Consider the following 19,113-nt stretch of genomic DNA (forward strand, 5'->3'; position numbering starts at 1 on the left):
CCCTGATCTCGCAGATTAAGCAGTGGAGAAGTGGAGTTGTGTAAAAAGTGGTGATCACCACATTTCCATTATAAGGGAAAACTGGTCATGCCTTCACCCACCATCTCATTGTTGTTAACCGTCCGTTCTTCCCTGACACGTTCTCGTAATGGGCGCGTTGCACGCTGCATGCTGTAAACCGCCAGACCAATACCCCAGGAAGCATCCCCCAGTTTGTGATATCGTTGATGTCTCGAGTATTTTTGTGGAAAATATGCAGCAGGATGTTGAATGGGTCTTATTTTCAAGACCTAGTTATTCTGTTCAATCACGCGCAAGCTAGGTGGCGGGTGGTCATGTGTGAGTAGCTTCCAGGAGCTATTAAGGATGTGGTGATCAGTTCCTATAGGAGAATGGTGGCTTGTAGCCATTTTGACATCCTATTGGTTAGACCAAATTAAATTTAAATCATTTAAGTTGTCTAGCCAAGTTGGATGGCTGAGATGATTTGTAGAAGTTTGTGCTAATTGATGAAATTTCGTAATCAGAAAATTCAGATGTGAGACCCTCACTAAAACCGTTGTAGAATTCTCATACGAACTCGGATTTTGACGATCCGCCCCTCCATTCTAATCAGAAAAGAATTTCCTATCTTCCCAATCTAGAAGTGTTAGGTTTTGATCTCGTTTAGGAGGTGAAAACATCCCTACAGTAAAAAATCAGGAAGAATTCAAGAAGAATTCTGCCAGTTTTCATCCATGACCTAGCTCGCCTTTTAAGTTGTATCTTTTAGCTCGTTACTCCGATTGATATGAATTTTCTAGTATGTTATGCTAGACATCCATACAAAACTTTTGGAATGTAGATCATACTAAAATTATTTACCAAATGCTCCCAATTTTTCGTCCAATCTTTGGGTGATCGATTGAAAGCTCTGGGCGCTAGTTTGAGCAGGACGATCGGCCATGTGCAAAGGTGGGTCGCCAGTGAGCACGCTGATATCTTCGGGGCCGCTTGAAATTGAATTTAAGCCACTCGATTTGGCTTGCGAAGATGGATGGTTGTGATCGATTTGCGACAGTAGCGTGTTGCCACAAAGCAAATTAGGGTTTCCAAAACAACGCGTTCACCCTACTTTGGGCGAGCGATTAAATGCACTTTTGGTTTGCCGTGGGCAAGTCGATCGACCAAGGATGTAGTTGGGTCGCCAGTGAACACGCCAGTACCCTTTTGATCATTCGACGAAAGATCTAGACCGTCCAACTAGGCTAGCTAAGTTGGACGGTTGTGATCAATTTGAGACCGTCATGGTCGGTCTTGGCTCGTTCGAGCTCTTTTTCAACAGCGCGATCACCCTGTTTCTGTCCGACATTTGAGGGTGTTGCATGTGAACTAGATGGATTCCGAACGGCTGGGATGTTAGTGGGCCCACCGGCTGTCATTATGATGATCACCTAGTTCCGCTAGGAGTAGGCTAGGCCTGTTGAATTGTGTGGCCAAATCGTGTGGTTGTGATCGTTTTTTAAGACTGATATGGACAGTCTAGATTTTCCTAAGGAATTTAAACGCGTTCGATCGCACTAACTTTTAATTAAAAAGTGTGTAAACACGCTGATCTCTTTATCAGAGAGTGGTGTAGCCTACGTGAGTGTCTTCATGCAGGTCTCAATACTAACATTTCGGGAGATTCATGCTACTCCTCTGCGAGTGAACATTAATCGTCATGTCATGCCAATATTGGGAGTTCGGCTGGGAACATAACATTGGAAAATATTAGGAAGGTCATGCATTAGTGAATAATGCAATAGGTTAAAATTTACAGAATATATGGGATTGTTGCTTCACGCACCATTCTGGATAAATTTCATGAATATGTTGAATTGCTCAATACATATGTAAGTAAAGAGGTCTGGATACTCATTACTATTAAGTGGCTCAGTTTCTTTGCAAAACAACGACACATTAAATACAGGGTTTTACATTTTTAACCCTGAACTAAAAACCACCATCAATAGTATGATAAACCCTGTCCCCAACACAGTCATAGCATTGTAACAACAACTACTTTACACCAAATTTCTACTGAAAGTTTCTCAAATTTTATTCAACAGTCTTCTCATTCCCTTTTTAAGGTTCAAAAACATAAACAAAAAAACCCTTTTACCACTTCTCCATCCACATTGTCTGTGATCAATATCAGTATATTTCTACAAAGACATTATTTTCTATACATCTGCTTATTATATTGGTTGTTTGTAATCCTCACCCCAATTATTCTCTATTCATATATATCCAGTTCTCATACCTAACAGAATCCCCAAATTTCCCAGAAAACCATCAAAAGTTAGACCAAGATATTCAAAACCTGTCTGCTCAAATGGCTGAGAAATTAACTTTACGATCCACCCTTTCTGAACCAGTGTTCATCGACAAAAAAGTTGTTCTAGCTGAGTCTAATAATAACTGGAAGTGGTGCATGGTGGGATACCTATACTGTGAAACTCTGATTCCTACCTCCTTCATCCGCTTCTATATCTATAACCAATGGCTTCTAGCTCAATCTCCTACTGTTACTACATTTAGTGGATTGCGCAACAAAGTCCTTATTCGATTCTTAGCAGAAGATGATTTTGATAGAATTAAATCTCAGAGACCTTGGTTTGTTTGTGGATACCTAATGGTATTAAAAGTTATTCCAAAAGAGGGATAGCCAGCAAATCATCAGCTCTACTTTACTGAAGAACTAATGTGGTTTATTCTATGTAATATCCCTAATGAATGCACCTAATTTGAAGACCTTCAAAAGATTACTTTCAAGACGGGAGAACTTATTGAAGCTCTAGATCCTTATGGTAACCATCCTCTAAAGAAGAACGTCAAGGTGTGTGTTAAGATCCCAGTGCAGAAAGCTTTACCAATTGGTATCCCTCTCTTCACCAGTGGAAGAACTCAACCTTTCCTGATTGAGTGCAGATACATCAAAGTTACAAGATACTTTTATACTTCATGTCGTGTGCTTCCACTATTTCATGCCAAACTGGAATTTTGAAACGATGAAGATGGTGTCCCCCTATCCAAACTGCGGGTGCATATAAAAAAGAAGGTGACCCTTAGTAATTGATGTGACCCTTATCCAAAACTGTTGTCCATTTAGCAGTTGTCCTCCGGGGTGCTTTTAACAACTTTTTGAGCCGAACTTTCCAAAAATGTTTATTGCACAAAAATACCTACAAACACATAAAACACCATAATAAGTACAAAATCGAGTACCAACAGTTCAGAAAATTAAGGACAACTTAGACACAAAAATGTATCTATAAATACCCTCAAACTTATTGTTTGCTAGTCCTCGAGCAAATCTTATCTAGAAAATAAAATCCTAACTCATTGTCATAGGAATCGCTATTGCACTTAGCGTGTGCAACAAGCCTTTGAACCCCTAGGTGTCCCTAGTGGCCGAGTTATAGTCTCGAGAGGGTTTACAATAGGTGTACCCACAAAACCTTTACTCCATACCCTAGACATCTACGCAGAACCTTGAAAGGCACTAAAGAATCTCCTTGGTTGGCATACTCTCATTGACTACAGGAGGAAGTACTCTGATACGAAATTCCAATTGTTGTACATGAGTTTGCACTCACATACTAAATTTATATATAAGTGACAGAGCTCTACTCAGATAGTCGCACTATGGATATCAATATTCGGAATCAAACAAACCACATGAATAGATTAAGAAGATGGAAATAGAGACAGATGGTTGCGAATGGATGTCAATGCTAAGATGAATCCTATGACCTAATGGATTGAGATACTGGTCTGGGCTAATATCAACACAGCTGGCATATACAAGGGAACTAGTGGTCGATAATCCTAATTCTAGATCAACTCAGCTGGCATATACAAGGGAACCTGGTCGATTTTATTGAACAATTTATTCCGGTTGGTCTGACGGTCTGGTCTCAATTTGTTTTTTTGTTTTGTTTTTTTTTATTAACCCAATCACCCTATTTCAACCCAGCAGACATCAACATAAAAATTTTGCAAAAAATCGAAACAGAAAGTAATAAGATGATTCCAAGATACGGTGAAACTACCATGTTATTTCTAACACCTGAGATATATGCTTTTATGAATAGACTCTATTTTAGATGTTTCCATCCACTCAGATTGGTTCCTCAACTCCTACAACCAAGATGCTTTCGTCCACTTAGATTGGTTAGTGCTATCCTTAATAGGCATAAATTTCTAGGAACTAGAGTTTATTTATGCAACTTAAAAGTTTCTCCCATACCCCTAAACTTAAATCTAACATTGTCCTCAATGTTCTAAAGATGAAATTAAAAGCATGAACAAGGAGGAACTGTTACCACTTGAAGCAAAAGAGTTAAGGAAAGATATTAACGTGTCACATGAGCATGGGTTACCTCCCAAGAAGTTGTAAGTTTATAGTCTTCAGCCAGACTAAGAAACGATTAGTCACCTTATAGAATCATAAAGTAATAGCCGGAATAACTGTGGATCACCAGAACCAAATAGAGTTATCACAAGTAAAAGGAATCTGCAACATGCCAAGAAAATTAACATGTTTAAGACAACTACATATAGTTGTGGTTCAGGTTATATAACTGGGTCTAGATAAAATATTTTCATAGGTTGCATTTCCTCATAAGTTACATCCGAATGTTCAGGTTCTAGAGTCTGGAAAAACTCAAATAAAAACTTAGAAGCACATAATAATAACCTAAATAATTTAGGATCCTTAAAGTCAATCAAATTTGACTTACACAGCTGACCACAATGAGAGTGGTAGTCTTTCTTAAAAAAATGTGTCTACCCTAACCCCCTAAAGTAATTAGGTTTAGGCTCAAAACTCAATAACTGACACATCAGAAACTCATACATTCCCACAATTGGTTGAAAAATATTTGGTGGGAAAACAAAGTCAATTTGGGCATTATCGGCTGGGTAAACCACGTCAACCAGAGGATGGGTTTCTAACAACTGAACTTCTTCCTAGACATTCTTAGGTTCTAGAGAGCTAAAATGAAGGTAATCTGGCACAATGGTTGAGGCACATATATCAAGTCCCAAGTGAGGGATCTTTCTAAGAGTTAAAGCACATGGAGAATAATAATCACCCCCAAACTTAGATTTTTCAGTGTCTCTAGAAAGACTAGTCACAACTTCCCTAATTTCAAGGTCATCAGATTCCTGAAAATGGTCAGTTGATTCTTCTAAGTCAGGTTCATCTTCATTCATGTCTATGAGTTCATTTTCTTTGCGGAAGACTATTTTTTTATAAATCACTAGAGTCAAAATAAACTTGTTCCTCTAAACCATCATTGGCTTCATAAAAAGGAAATACTACATCGTCTAAAACGGAGGTATTTCTAGTCAAATCCTCATCCTTTTGATTAGGTGAATAATTATTAAAATTATTAGGATTTCTACTAGAAATAACATTATCATTACAAAGCTCAATCGGAGTAACAAATTCCTGATCACTATGCCTATATATTTCAGATTCTTCATCAATACTATTCTCATCACAATCATCATTATAATAATATGAAAATAATTGAACCTCATCTAAAAAAGTAGTGTTACCAATTCTAACCTCGTCATCTTGATTATAAAAATTGTCCTCATTTTCATGGGTGATATTAGAAAGAATGTATAGGAAATCAAGAGTAATTCGAGCAATTCTTTCTTCCGTCTCTAATTCAAACCTACGTATTGACTCATTTAACTCACATGTTGACTCGTATAATTTCCTGAGATTATCTTCTAAAGAAGTTTCACTCATTGTTACAGTTATTTCGTCCATAACTAAGTCATTTGTGTCCGCTAACTTATGTTCGACTCAAGTGACTTACGCGTTGATTCAAGTATCTTACGTGCCTCATCTAGAGGAGAGGAATTATAAGAATTTTGTTCGTATGACCGGTGGGTATGTGGATAGTAATTGGTCTCACCATTGTTTAGGCCATAACCTTCAAAAGTTTGGCATTCCCAACCACTATTCACATTATGGTCATAAATAGAGTGATGTCCATATTGTTCAGTTAGATAATCATTTTATTGGCTATTGTTATACCAGTTTGACATCCAAAGTCTCAACACAAAATAAAACCCACTGACAGGGGATTCATGGGTGGATAGAGTCTTACCTCCCGTACCAGACAGGGGATGAATCGTTGAAGTCGACTCAGGCCACCGACTCCTATGTCAGTGTACGAACCTGAGGGGCCGAGACAGTATCGTAACTGTCGTCCTTCCTTTCAACAGTTTTATTTAAATCAACCCTTCCTAAGGGTTTAAAAATAATAATGTCCAAAAGTCCCAAAAAATAAAGTTCAAAAAGTACAAAAATAAAAGATTGCAAAAATAAAATCCTAATTACAGTTCCTAAAAATAAAAGAAATAAAATCTAAAAAATCTAAAATAATAAATAATAAAACCTAGAAAATAAAATCTACAAAAAATAAAATAAATTAACTATATACAAAAATCTTCTTCTTTACTCCTTTGGATCTCTCTTTTCTTTCCTTCTTTGGCTTCCTTTTCTTTTCAGCATTTTCTCTTTTTTATTAACTCCGCTCCAAATCTGAAAGCAAACATAAAATACCATAACGCGTAAAAAAGAACAAAAAATAATAAAAATAAAAATAAACCTAAAAAACAAATCTATAAACAAGTCTGCGTCGGCGGTGCCAAAAATTGATGTCATTTTATATAGTGGTAAATAAGGTTGTCGTTCACTCGGACTTGATGAGATTGATTTCAGATTTAATAAACTAAAATACTAGAAATAAATAAAATATATACAAAATATGTCACATGATGAAGGATTTACTGGACTCAAGATTTCACTGTTTTTCATATTCAAGTGGCCCAGAAATTAATTCTAGGCAATTATACCTCAAAATAAAAGAAATATTAACTCTATTCTTTGCAAAAGTAGATTTCATAAAACATTACTTGTATATTGTAAGAATGAAGCATCAATTACCTAGAACTAAGCATGCGTCACAAAACAAAGTCACGAATAATTAATTGAAATCATAAATCCTTAAAAATTGGTGCAAAAAGTAAATAAAGAATTAATTCAATTACCATAGGGATGAAAAACAGCTTCCTTCGTCGTCCCAGTGATGGGGTCTAGCTCCGCATATCGGAAACACGCTCAAGATTCATTTTTATTGCTCAAAGGGTGTTTACAAATTAAAATGATTAAACCGGGTTTGTAAGACTTATTTTTGTTACAAACCGAACTGTTACAGAGAATGATAAAAACTATTTGTCGTTGACACTGTAGCACAAAGACTGTTCTTGTGTGTCTTATGTTCTCTGTGTTCTTCAGGTGTAGCAGCAACAGCAGAAGAAATGACTCTGCAACCTCCGAGCCTATTTATAACCACCAGCACCCGCAGTCACCCCTAACTCTCCATACCCCCTTCTGTGACTCCAGTAGCCTATTTATAACCACCAGCACTCGCAGTCACTCGATTAAATGCAATATATCTCGTCTTCACGCCTCTGCCAAATCACCGAGATTTCTTTCTCTGTATAACTTTTTTCCACGCATCTCTGGGTTGTCAAAAATCTCCCTTAATAATTAGGATATCATCCATGGAATATTACTTCCTTAAACTGCACAAAAATTCCCCAAAACATCACCCACAGAGAGTACCACAGAAAAAATACGTAAAATATTTCTTCCATGTTTTAGCTTATCACGCCTCTGCAGCATCCGACCACCCTCCAAACACGTTGAAATCTTATTGAATATTGATTCCAGCACACGCCAACTTCAGTAACTCTCGGTAAATGATAGAAGATCCCACGATCATTTTAGTTCGTACACACTCTTCTGATTTACTTCAAATCGGGTTATCTAGCTAATTGCAGTAGAACCAAAGACCTAAACCAAGCCTTTTAGGCGCAATCAAGTCATCACAAAGAGTTTCATCCGTCGAGTCTCTCTAAAAGACCCCTAAATCTTGATCCAAAAATCTGTTCTTCTGTTGCCACTATTTCATGCCAAAACTGGAATTTTGAAATGATGAAGATAGTGTCCCCCTATCCAAACAGCGGGTGCGAATATCAGGTGGTTATAAATAGAAAAGAATGTTCCCCTTAGTAATTGTGGTGCCCCTTATCCAAAACTGGGGTCCATTTAGCAGTTATCCTCCGGGGTGCCTTTAACAACTTTTCGACCCGAATTTTCCAAAAACGTTTATTTCCCAAAAATACCAACAAACACATAAAACACTATAATAAGTACAAAATCAAGTACCAACAATACAGAAAATTGAGGACAACTTAGACACAAAAATTTGTCTATCAGTACCCTTGTCCTTCTGAGAACCTGAGCGTAACCTCACCCTTTGGTATGGTCACCGTCCCGTTAAATCCATAAATCATGTAGATTAAGGGGATTAGGATATCTTCGGATAACTCCATTCTTTTGAAAGTTTCGTAGAAGAGGACTTCGAATGAGCTCCCGCTATCGACTAGGATCCTTTTCACGCCCCACTCTTCAATTAGTAAGGTGATAACTAGCGGATCTCCATGTGCTTGACCATTCATCGGGACATCTTTAGCCGAGAATGTGATTGGTTGCATCATCCATGCCTCCATTGGAAAGGTTTTGGCCACACTAAAGATCTCTTTTCCTGCTCGATCTTATGAATCCTTGATGTGATTCCTGTCCCCAGATCTAACCCTTAAGTTGCGGAGTGTGAGATTGTGTTGCATACAAATTGGGTTCCCCGATCAATCCTGACCTGGTGCACTGGTGCGTTGTGTGTCGGTGTTGCTTGCTTGAGAAACTGTCTCAGATATCCGTCCCAAATCAAGTGTTGAACTATGCCCTTGACTTCTCGGCAGTCATTGGTCGAGTGTGCTCTGAACTGATGGTAATGGCATAATTCGGGATGGTTCTTTGTCTCGTCGAACTGTATTCCTCTAGTCTTCGGGTACCTGATATTGTTTCTCTTCTCTACCTCCTTGAAAATTTCCTCCAAGGGTGCATTCAGGGGTGTATATTTTTTTGGTTCGTAACGAGGTTTCTTCCCTTTTTTCTCCCACTCCTTTTTGCCTGAACCTTTGTGTTGTGGTCCTGACCTTTTTTCGGGCCGTTTAGAGATCTCCCTGGGAGATGCTTCTATTGTCGCGCTGGCTTCTTACACTCCCCCGTCCTCTGCTCCTTCTTGTATCTCTTCCAGGGCAATGTAATGCTCTTGCATTTTCCTCATTTCCTTTAATGTCTGCGGCTTTTCGTTGAACATGGATATCCCGATAGGGTCTGATTTTCCAAGGGGGTTTTCAAACCTGAATATTTGTTGGTCAACTGGCACGTTCCCGATATCGGTGCATATCTTCCTCCATCTGTCTGTTAGAGATCTCAAAGGTTCCCTGAACCTTCTTGCCAAAGTGAACAATTTGTTTACCCTAGGCATGGAAATGTTATTGTGCATATAGGTTTCGAGGAAAGTTTCCACCAAGACTCCATAATTCCCAATAGACCCTTCGGGTAGGGTGTAGAACCAGTTCCTTGCTTCCCCTTCTAGAAGGAAAGAATTTACACCTAACTACGTCATTGCTATTCCGCTGTATTAACGACATCATGTACATCTTGACATTCTCCACTGCATCTCCGGTAACGTCAAACCTTGATCGGAATGTGGGAAGAGTACATTTTGGAGGGAACGATGTTTACTCTAGTTCTCGGGTGAAGGGAGAGTCTTTTCATCTTCATTTATTACTTATGCTAACTTGTCATCCTCACCATCTCCAGCAAGGTTCTTAACCATCTCTTAAAGATGCTTGAGCTTAGTTTCAGTTGCGTTATCGGATCTCCCATTTTTCTCAAGTATTTCTTCTTCGGTTGATGAGTTCTCGGGAGGACCATATCCGCCTTGTGAATGGTTGGGATCGGGTACGCGTCCTCGGTGTCGTGGAGGTGTTCAAGTGTATTCTAATCGGGTTTGGTCACTTGATGTTTCTCAGCTGAACGAGCCTCGCGACCTCGGCCCTTGGTTCCTCAGTTGGTAATTCTCGTGCTCAAGTGCCAAGTTCCTCCTTTGTAGCTCTCTCATGAATTATTCATTCCTTCTATGGTTTGCCTAAATCTTCATTAACGTTGGGTTCGTGATCTCATGACTAGAAGGACCATTTTGGTGGTTTCCCGGTGCGACAGGTGGTGCTACATGAGGTGCTACTGGTGGTGCGATAGGCGGTGCAACATGCGGTGTAACAGGTGGTGGTATTGGTGGAGATAATCTTGAAGTTTTTTACACAACTTCAAGATACTCACAAACACCAAAAAATAGGGTTGAGTCACGCTATGAGAATCAGGCGACAAACTCAGTAATTTTTTTCGTTTTCTGGATCTGAATTTTGATCTCTTTCTTCATTAATTCAGGTGAATTCAACGATTAGTTTTCAATTATTGGTGGTTATTTATTCTATGTTCATTGTCTGAACCTGTTTTTTTGATTGAATTCTTCGAGTTTAATCGTTTATTATCAACCATGGAAACTGGATCGAAGATGAACAATAATAATTTTAGCTTCTTTTCTTCTAATCTAAGAGAGGAAAATATTGAGAGAGAAATTCCTTCTGTAGTTCTATCATTATATATTCCAGATGAAGATATTGATGAAAGTCTGAATGAGTGGAAGTTCAGTTTAATTGGGAGATTGGATTTTGTTAAGATGAAATTTGCAGCTGCTGAAGAAGCTTTGAGAAAACGATGGAATACAAAAGGTAATTATCAAATAATCCCTCTTGGCAAAGGTTTTTTCATCATCAAACTTGCTAATGAAGTTGATATGAAGTATATTTGGAATGGTTTTTGGAAGATTGATTCACGGATTCTTAAATTGAGACTTTGGGAACCTAACTTTAATCCTGCTGCTCAGAAATCTACTACAGCTTTTGTATGGGTTAATTTTCCTGGTTTGGGTATTGAGTACTGGAAAGAAAAAATCCTGATGTCTTTAGGTGATGCAATTGGAAGAGCCATAAAAGTAGATGAAATAAGTCTAAAAAGGGAAGTAACATATTATGTTAGTGTTCTTGTTGAAGTAGACTTAGCAAATACTGTTCCACATCATGTTTTGGTTAAATCTAAGTATGTCCGTTTTGAGCAAGAAGTGCAAATTCCAAAGTTACCAAGTTTTTGTAGTCATTGCAAGGTGGTTGGTCATTTGGTTACTGAATATAGAGTTTTGAGAAATGAACCACTACAACAAGATTTTGGAGGTGATAATCCTGTTATTGTTAAGAAGAAAATCTGGAAACAGAAAAAGAAAAAGATTACTCAACCAATTGGTTTTGACATCTGTGAAACTCCATCTTTTCAAATGTCAAAGCATACTGAAGCTGATAATTGTGATGAAGATGCAGTGGTTGATTCTATAATTACTACCTTGGAGAAGGATGCTGAAAAGAGTATAGATCCTGCAAGTAATAATACAACTAAGTTTCATATGCTTTAAGATTTAGTTGATGAAGATTTTCCTCCTTTAAGTGTGAATAAGTTACTGGATATAGCATCTAGTAGTACTTCAATTTTTAATGTTGTTAATGTGGAACCTGAAAAGGAAGTGGATGTACAAGAAGTGGTGAAGAAAATAATTAAGCTAAAAAATTTCAATCTGATTACAACAAGAAAGCAAAATACTCAAAATTTAGTGAAAAAGAAAAAAGGGGTGAGAAGTCCTTCTACTTCTCAATCTCACAACAACAAATGAAGGTACTTTTTTGGAATATAAGGGGCTTAAAAAGACTTAGAGCCAAAAATAAATTAAGAAGTTTAGTTAAAAATTTTAGTCCTACTTTAGTTATTATGGTTGAGCCAAAAATTGGATGGAATTCAAAAGACTGTAAAAGTCTGAAGTTGGTTGGTATGCATCACAAATTAATTCATAATTCAGTAAATGGTGAAAAGGGTAATATATGGATCTTCTGGAATGCCTCAATTACAGAACCTACAGTTGTTTCCATAACAAAGCAAGTAATCACTGTGAATGTTGGAGGAGTCTTAGTGTCAAGTATACATGTTGCTTCTGTTTCAGTTGATAGAAGAACTTTATGGTGTGAATTGGAATATATCAATACCTTGGATTTACCATGGCTTTTAATAGGTGATTTTAATACTGTTTTGAGTGTTGAAGAAAAAATTGGTGGTAGAACTCCTCACAGGGTAGCAATGCAAGATTTTCATGAAGTTATTAACACATGTTGTTTAATTCAAGCTCCATCTTCAGGACTGCAGTATACTTAGATCAACAATAGAACAGGTGTTAAGAGGATTGTTTTTACTTTTGATAGATCCTTATTCAGTTTAAAATGGCTTGGGAAATATCCAGGATGGAGTTATAAAGTGGCTGTAAGAAGTATTTCAGATCATAGTACTCTTTTGGGTTCTTGTGCATCAGTCTCCAAACCAAGTAATGTTCCTTTTAGAATGCTAAAAGTTTGGCTTGAACATGATGATTTCAAAAGCTTAATTCAGGAGGTGTGGAATGAGGAAATGAATGGAAACCCTGTCTTTGTGTTTATGAAAAAATTGAAGAAACTAAAAATCAAAATAAAGGAGTGGAATTGGAGTATTTTTAGAGATGTCAGAGGTAAATTGGCTGAAGCTGAAAAAGAGGTTCTTAATGCTACTGTTATTTCAGATAAAGATCCAAGTAATATTAGTTTATTGAATAACTTAGTGGTGGTTAGAGGTAAACAAGAAATATTGTCTCAACAGCAACAGTCCATTCTTCACCAAAAATCAAGAGTACTCTGGTTAAAAGATGGTGCAGCCAATACTAGTTTTTTTCATACTTCCATTAAAATGAGACAAAATGCAAATGTTATAACAGAGTTAGAAGATGATACTGGTACAATTATTACTGATCAGAGTAGGATTTCTTGCTCCTTAGAGAATTATTTTAAAGAGAAATTTAAATTTAAAGAAACAACTTTCATTGATGGGATTCTTGATGTTATACCTGAAGTGGTGACTGTAGATGAAAACAGAATGCTTGAAGCAATTCCTTCTGCACAAGAAACTAGCCGATTTGAACTCAAAAGCTTAATACTCATTTTCACGTTTACCAAGACATAAATATTGAGTCACAATCATGTGATCAATTGAGTCCAGTGTTAATTGGAGAAATGACCAAATGCAAATTACTTCATAGAAATAATTTAATTGGAATTGAATCATGATCGATATAGTTTGTAAATGTACAAGGTACAATTACTTGAAGCGTTCGTGAATCGGCCGAGTCACAGTACGTGGACCAGTTTGTGAACTTATATGCAATTACCGAATTCCGGAGTCTACAAAACTTTTCAGTTCATAAATCTGTTTGCACACTTTATGCAATTACCAAGTTCCAGACTCTACAAAACTTTTCAGTTCACGTACCAGTTTTCAAACTTTGACTCAACTCAAAGTTCCGGAATCTATAAAACTTTTTAAGTTCATGTACCAGTTTGCAAACTCAAGACCTTTGCCGGTTCCGGAGTCCACAGAACATTTAGCTTGCATACCGGTTTGGGTACTAAACTGGTTATAGAACATAAAACTGTTTTGGCTTGCATACCGATTTGATTATTTTATCCCGGTTTCCTTATCATGGTTCTACAATTGTTTGTATCCGAATATACATACCTATCCGGATCACGAAACAAACAGATTTTTCCATGATGTACATACGAATATGCATATCACACAAATCTGAAAGTCGATATATAGCTACTCCGCTACGTGTACAATACATGTAATATGGTTTCAGACATATAACATTTTTCTCGGTTTGTAAGGCTGATAACACTGTCTTTTATTCCGAATATAGTAGTTCTATATTTCTCTAAATCAATTCGAAACATTCTTGAATAAATAAAAATGACACTTATCACTATTCCAAGCTATTTTCGAATGATAAATTTGAATCATGATTTGGTTCTGAACAATAAATTGTTCTCCACCGAATTTGATCAAGTATAAACAAATGTTCATTAAGCTTAGTCATTATATTTAGAGAAATTCATAAACTAAATATTTAGTTCCCAACTCAAAATTTTGGTCTATGCAAGCTAGTCTAATTAGTTATGCGACAATCGTCTCAAGATATAAAAGTGAATATAACTTGAGAAATAGGTGGTTCAGTCTTCACTTACTTTTTGTTGATGAATTTCTCCAAAATCTTAGGTTTATCTTCGCCTTCAAACGATAGAACGCAAATGATGACTGACTCATTTCTTAACTCCACTATCCTAGACCGAGACTTAACTAATTGTGCACTAGAAATCAAGATATAGTTTTGACAACTAAATTTGACAACAATCTTGATATATCAACACCTGGAAGTTCGACCGAGCAATGCTCTAACAAAACATATCAAGAATATTCTTCCTACAGGAGATAAGCTAGCTAATTTTACTCCAAATCTAGATGTTATTTGTCCATTTTGTTCTCGCATGTTGAAACATCATCTCATATCATTATGAATTGCTTCTTATTCAAAGATATGCGGTTCGCAACCCAAAGAAGCATCAAACATTTCCGATGAGATCATATTAGGTTGGCAGGCTAATAACAATCTCAACCTTGAAGATTGGATTTGTGAATGGTTTGACGGTTTACATGGGAATCAAATCTATGAAGAAGACTTTATTAAAAGGGAAATTTTAGCTTGGTGTATTTGGTCAAAATGATATGAAAAAATGTTCAAAACAGTGACCCATCTCTAGAAAGTGATTTATCATAACTAAGGGAAATTCTTAAATGAACATGCACTAGGATTGTCACTAATGAAATAATATTGGCAAGAGAAAACAAAAAACAATGTTCATTGGATACCTCCTCATAAGGGTGCTTTTATTATTAATTTTGATCGCTCTTTTCATGATACTCCTAAAACTAGTGACATTGGTTTAATTCTCCGCAATACTACAAGGTCACACAAGGAAGCTAAATGCATCTATCTGGCTGGAGTAGTCAGTGCAAGACAAGTAGAATGCAAAGGATTATAGGAGCGATGAATTGGGCGGAAAACTTGCAATTGGAGAAGGTGTATTTTGAACTTGACTCAAAGCTCGTGGTGGAAGCAGTCAACAAGGAAATTTTTAGCATTGACTGAAAACTTCATAAGTTAGTGGCAAATATTAAGCTTAAATTAGAGATTTTATCTTCTGACCATGTAATAATGTGTCAAAAAAGAGGGATAAAGTAGCGGATATAACTATCTAAAGTTAAAAAAAATGAGCGGAGTCTGGAATAACTCTCCTCCTAGTAATATCAATGTTCAATTGATGTAGCATATTAGTCATGTAAACTCCTAATTATGTCAAAATAATTTTCTTGTTTAAAAAAAAAGAAAGGAAAAAGCTTGTTGTCCTGATTTTTTAAATATATGTCATGCTTCAAAAAAAAATGTCATGTTTCTGTACGTTTGTTTTATTCGCATTAGTAACTCCCAACTGGACTAATGAATATTCACATAAAGCTCAAAAGGTATGTTGTTGGGTGTACAACCCGGTGTTTGTTCTTTTCTTGCTCGACTGACTAGTCCGAATCCGGTTCATTTGAATTGCACGTATTACATTGTTGATGGTGGTTTTTAGTTCAAGGCTAAAATTGTAAAACCAGTATTTAATGCACTGTCACCCTGCAAGGGGTGAAACCATTTGAAAAATGACGAGTGAAAAAACCTCCTCGTTCATTGAGCAATTCAATATATATAAAATTCACTCAGAATGGTGCACATAGCAGCAATCCCAGAATATTCTGTGAATTCCTTCTTCTACTAGCATTTCCCATTAATGCATGACTCGCCTAGTATTTTTCCGTGCTATGTTCTCAGCCGAACTGTCATTATTGACATGACATGATGATTAAGTGTTCACTCTCAGCAGAGTAGCATGAATCTCCCGAAGTGCCAGTAATGAGATCTGCATGAAAATACCCACACATGCTACATCACTCTCTGACAAAGAGATGTATGTATCGACGCACTTTTAATTAAAGACAACTCGATCAAACATGTTTAATTTCCTTAAGGAAAATCTAAATTGTCCATATCAGTATCAGAAATGATCACGGCCACACAGTTTGCCCGCGCAATTTAAAAAGCCTAACCAAACCCTGCCAGGAATAGGCAATCGCCTTGATGACCAACGGTGGGACCAATAATGCCCTAACCGACCGAACATTACCATGCATCTTCCGGCGCTGTCAAACGTCAACCCTAAGTAGGGTGGTCGCGCTGTTTGGGAGAAGCTCGATCGAGCATGGACTGTCCAAGACGGTCTTAAAATCATCAAAATCGTCCAACTTCACCAGCTTGGTTGGACGGATTAGATCATCCCATGAGTAATCAAGGAAGTGCTGGCATGCACACTGGCGACCTCACTTTCTCCTCACTCGAACGGCTTTCCCACGGCGGGGACATAGAGCAATGAATCTATAGCCAGAAACATGGCAAGCGTGATGCTTCTAAAGCCCTAATTTGGGTCGCGGAAGTACACTAGCGTCTTAAATCGATCACGATCATCCAACTTAGCCAGCCTATTTGGATGGTTATATCGCATTTTGGACCATCAGGAAGGTGCACATAAGTTCACCGCCAACCCAATATTTTCCCCACGTGATCGATTTCCCCAAGGGAAGCCAACGGCATGACAAACCGCTTGGTCAAACTCGTGTGGATGTGGCTGTCTCAAAACCCTAATTAGGGTTTACGACAACATGCCTCTATCGTAAATTGATCACGACCATCCATCTTCGCCAGCCTAAACGGATGGTGTAGATATAGATTCAGGTGGTCCCAAAGGTGTTAACATGTCCACCATTGGCCCACCTTTACATGTGACCGGCCGGTGCAAACCAGGGCGAGATGCCTCGAAACGCACGCCCGAAAGGTGTTGGGTCACACGACCTTCAAACCCTAATACGTGCTTTGCGGAAATGCATTTCTATCGCAAATTGATTGTGGCAACTCATCTTCTCCGATCGAATTGAGTGGTCTAGATCCAATTTCTGATGAACCAGGAGGTGTAGGCGTGCACGCCGACGGGCCATATCCATGCATGCCCGACCGGTCAGTGTGGATTAACACTCAGTGCTTGGAATTCGATTGGCCAAACATGGGATATTCGCACTCCCCTAGACCCTAATTTTCATCAACGACGACAAACATGTGCCGCAAACCATATATCCGTTTAACTTTGCCAGCTCGGTCGGACGACTTAGATCAAATATTAGGTGAAGTACCTCAATGATCACCGCCCACCACTCTGTCACACGAAATGATCGACCAGATGATGGCTCGCCCATGCGGCCTCCAAACGATTACCTTAAGATGGTTGAGCATGCTGCTATTTTAAGACGCCTAATCCGCGACTTATTCAATCAAGCTTTAAAACAACGATGCTTCATGCATATCAATTATTTTGAGATGCTTTCTTAAAAGCGATGCATTACATACATCAAGCACGTACGATATTTTATGAATATAAATTACATAAATAACTTAGTTATTTAACCTAATAGCACCGCATGCTATTCTTTGCGGCAGGTTCCACGACTAAGGGTGCACACGGTACGGTTCGGCTCGGTTCTTGTCGAGGCCGAGTACCTGTACCCCCAAAGGTCGGTACTGAACTTTTGGGAACGGTACCGGTACCGTGTACCTCGGTTCCGATACCATTCGGTTCCGGTCCGGGACCGGTACCAGTCGGTACCTTTTCAGCAAAAAACTATCTGCCACTCTGCCTTTTCTTTTACCTGTTTTTTCTATATATAAAAAATTCTCATTCAAAGCAGCAACTAATAGGTAGCAATATTACTAACAAACCAAACAAACAATGTCTTAAAAATATGGAAAAAACAGTAGCAGTAGCCACACTAAGTCTTGAAAATGAGAAAATCTGGAAAAAAAACAACTAGCAGTGCAGCTAGTGCTGCAGTAGTCTTGAATCTTGATCTTCTAATCCATGTCAGCAGTACTTGTGGTGTCATCAGTGTTGATAGGACCAAGTAACGCTGCAAAAATAAATAATAGCAGTTAGTAACTATTAGACTATATCTATTACTGCCAAACACAAGTAATAATGTAATATGTTACCTTCTTCAACTTCAACATCATCATCTGGTATGTAATCAGATAGAAGATCAAGTTGTATTGGCTTCCTTAGCCAGCTTTGTGTGCAAAGAAATGCCTCAACTGTCCTTGTAGATAAAGAGCTTCTACAAGGACTTAAGACTCGCTTTCCTGTGCTAAAAGCAGACTCAGAGGCAACAGAAGACACAGTAATGGCTAATATGTCCTTAGCCATATGTCCAAGTATCTTATACTTTGTACTGTTGGTCTTCCACCAACCCAATAAGTCAAACTCTTCATCATCATCTTCTCCTATACCTTCTTCATACTCGTCAATGAAATATTTATCCAACTCTGTTTTTCCCTCATCATCATTTGGGCTTTTCTTGAACCTCTTACTCCTTGACATCAACTCTTTCATACGACTTGGCCCTGCCACTGGTTTACTTACCACTGCTTTGGCTTGTCCCTGGATAAAACTGCTTGACTCCTCCTCATGAACTGAATAGGCATCCTTATATTCTTCAAATAGAATCTTAAAATCCAACTTAACAAGCTTCATAACAGATTCAACCTTAGAAGAATTCTTCCCATACAAGAGCTCAAGAGCAAATTGTAGTCCTTTTTCTTTCTCTCTAGGATCCAACAACATGGCAAAAAAGGTTGTAGGTTTCATCTTTGCATAATCACCCCAATATTTGTTATACTTCTTAAACATTTTTCCAGCCATAGTAGCAATAAAAGGATCTTAATCTACATTATCTCTAAACTCAACTAGTTGCTCATATATGATAACTAATTGCCATAAGAAAGTGTTTGTTGTTACCTTAGTTGAGGCTGAAAATGCAACAGTGGCATCAAAGAATACTTTCAAACATTTGACAAGGCCTCTGGCAAAGATCCAGTCCTCTTCACATGGAGAAGGTTTCCTCACTACTACCTTCTTCTTCTTTTTTTGTGCCTTATTCTTCTTCCCTATCACCTCAACTTCTTCTTGTTCTTCTTCACCAACATTAAC

The sequence above is a fragment of the Papaver somniferum genome, chromosome 7, assembly GCF_003573695.1.
Source record: "Papaver somniferum cultivar HN1 chromosome 7, ASM357369v1, whole genome shotgun sequence".
In the NCBI taxonomy this organism is placed as follows: domain Eukaryota; kingdom Viridiplantae; phylum Streptophyta; class Magnoliopsida; order Ranunculales; family Papaveraceae; genus Papaver; species Papaver somniferum.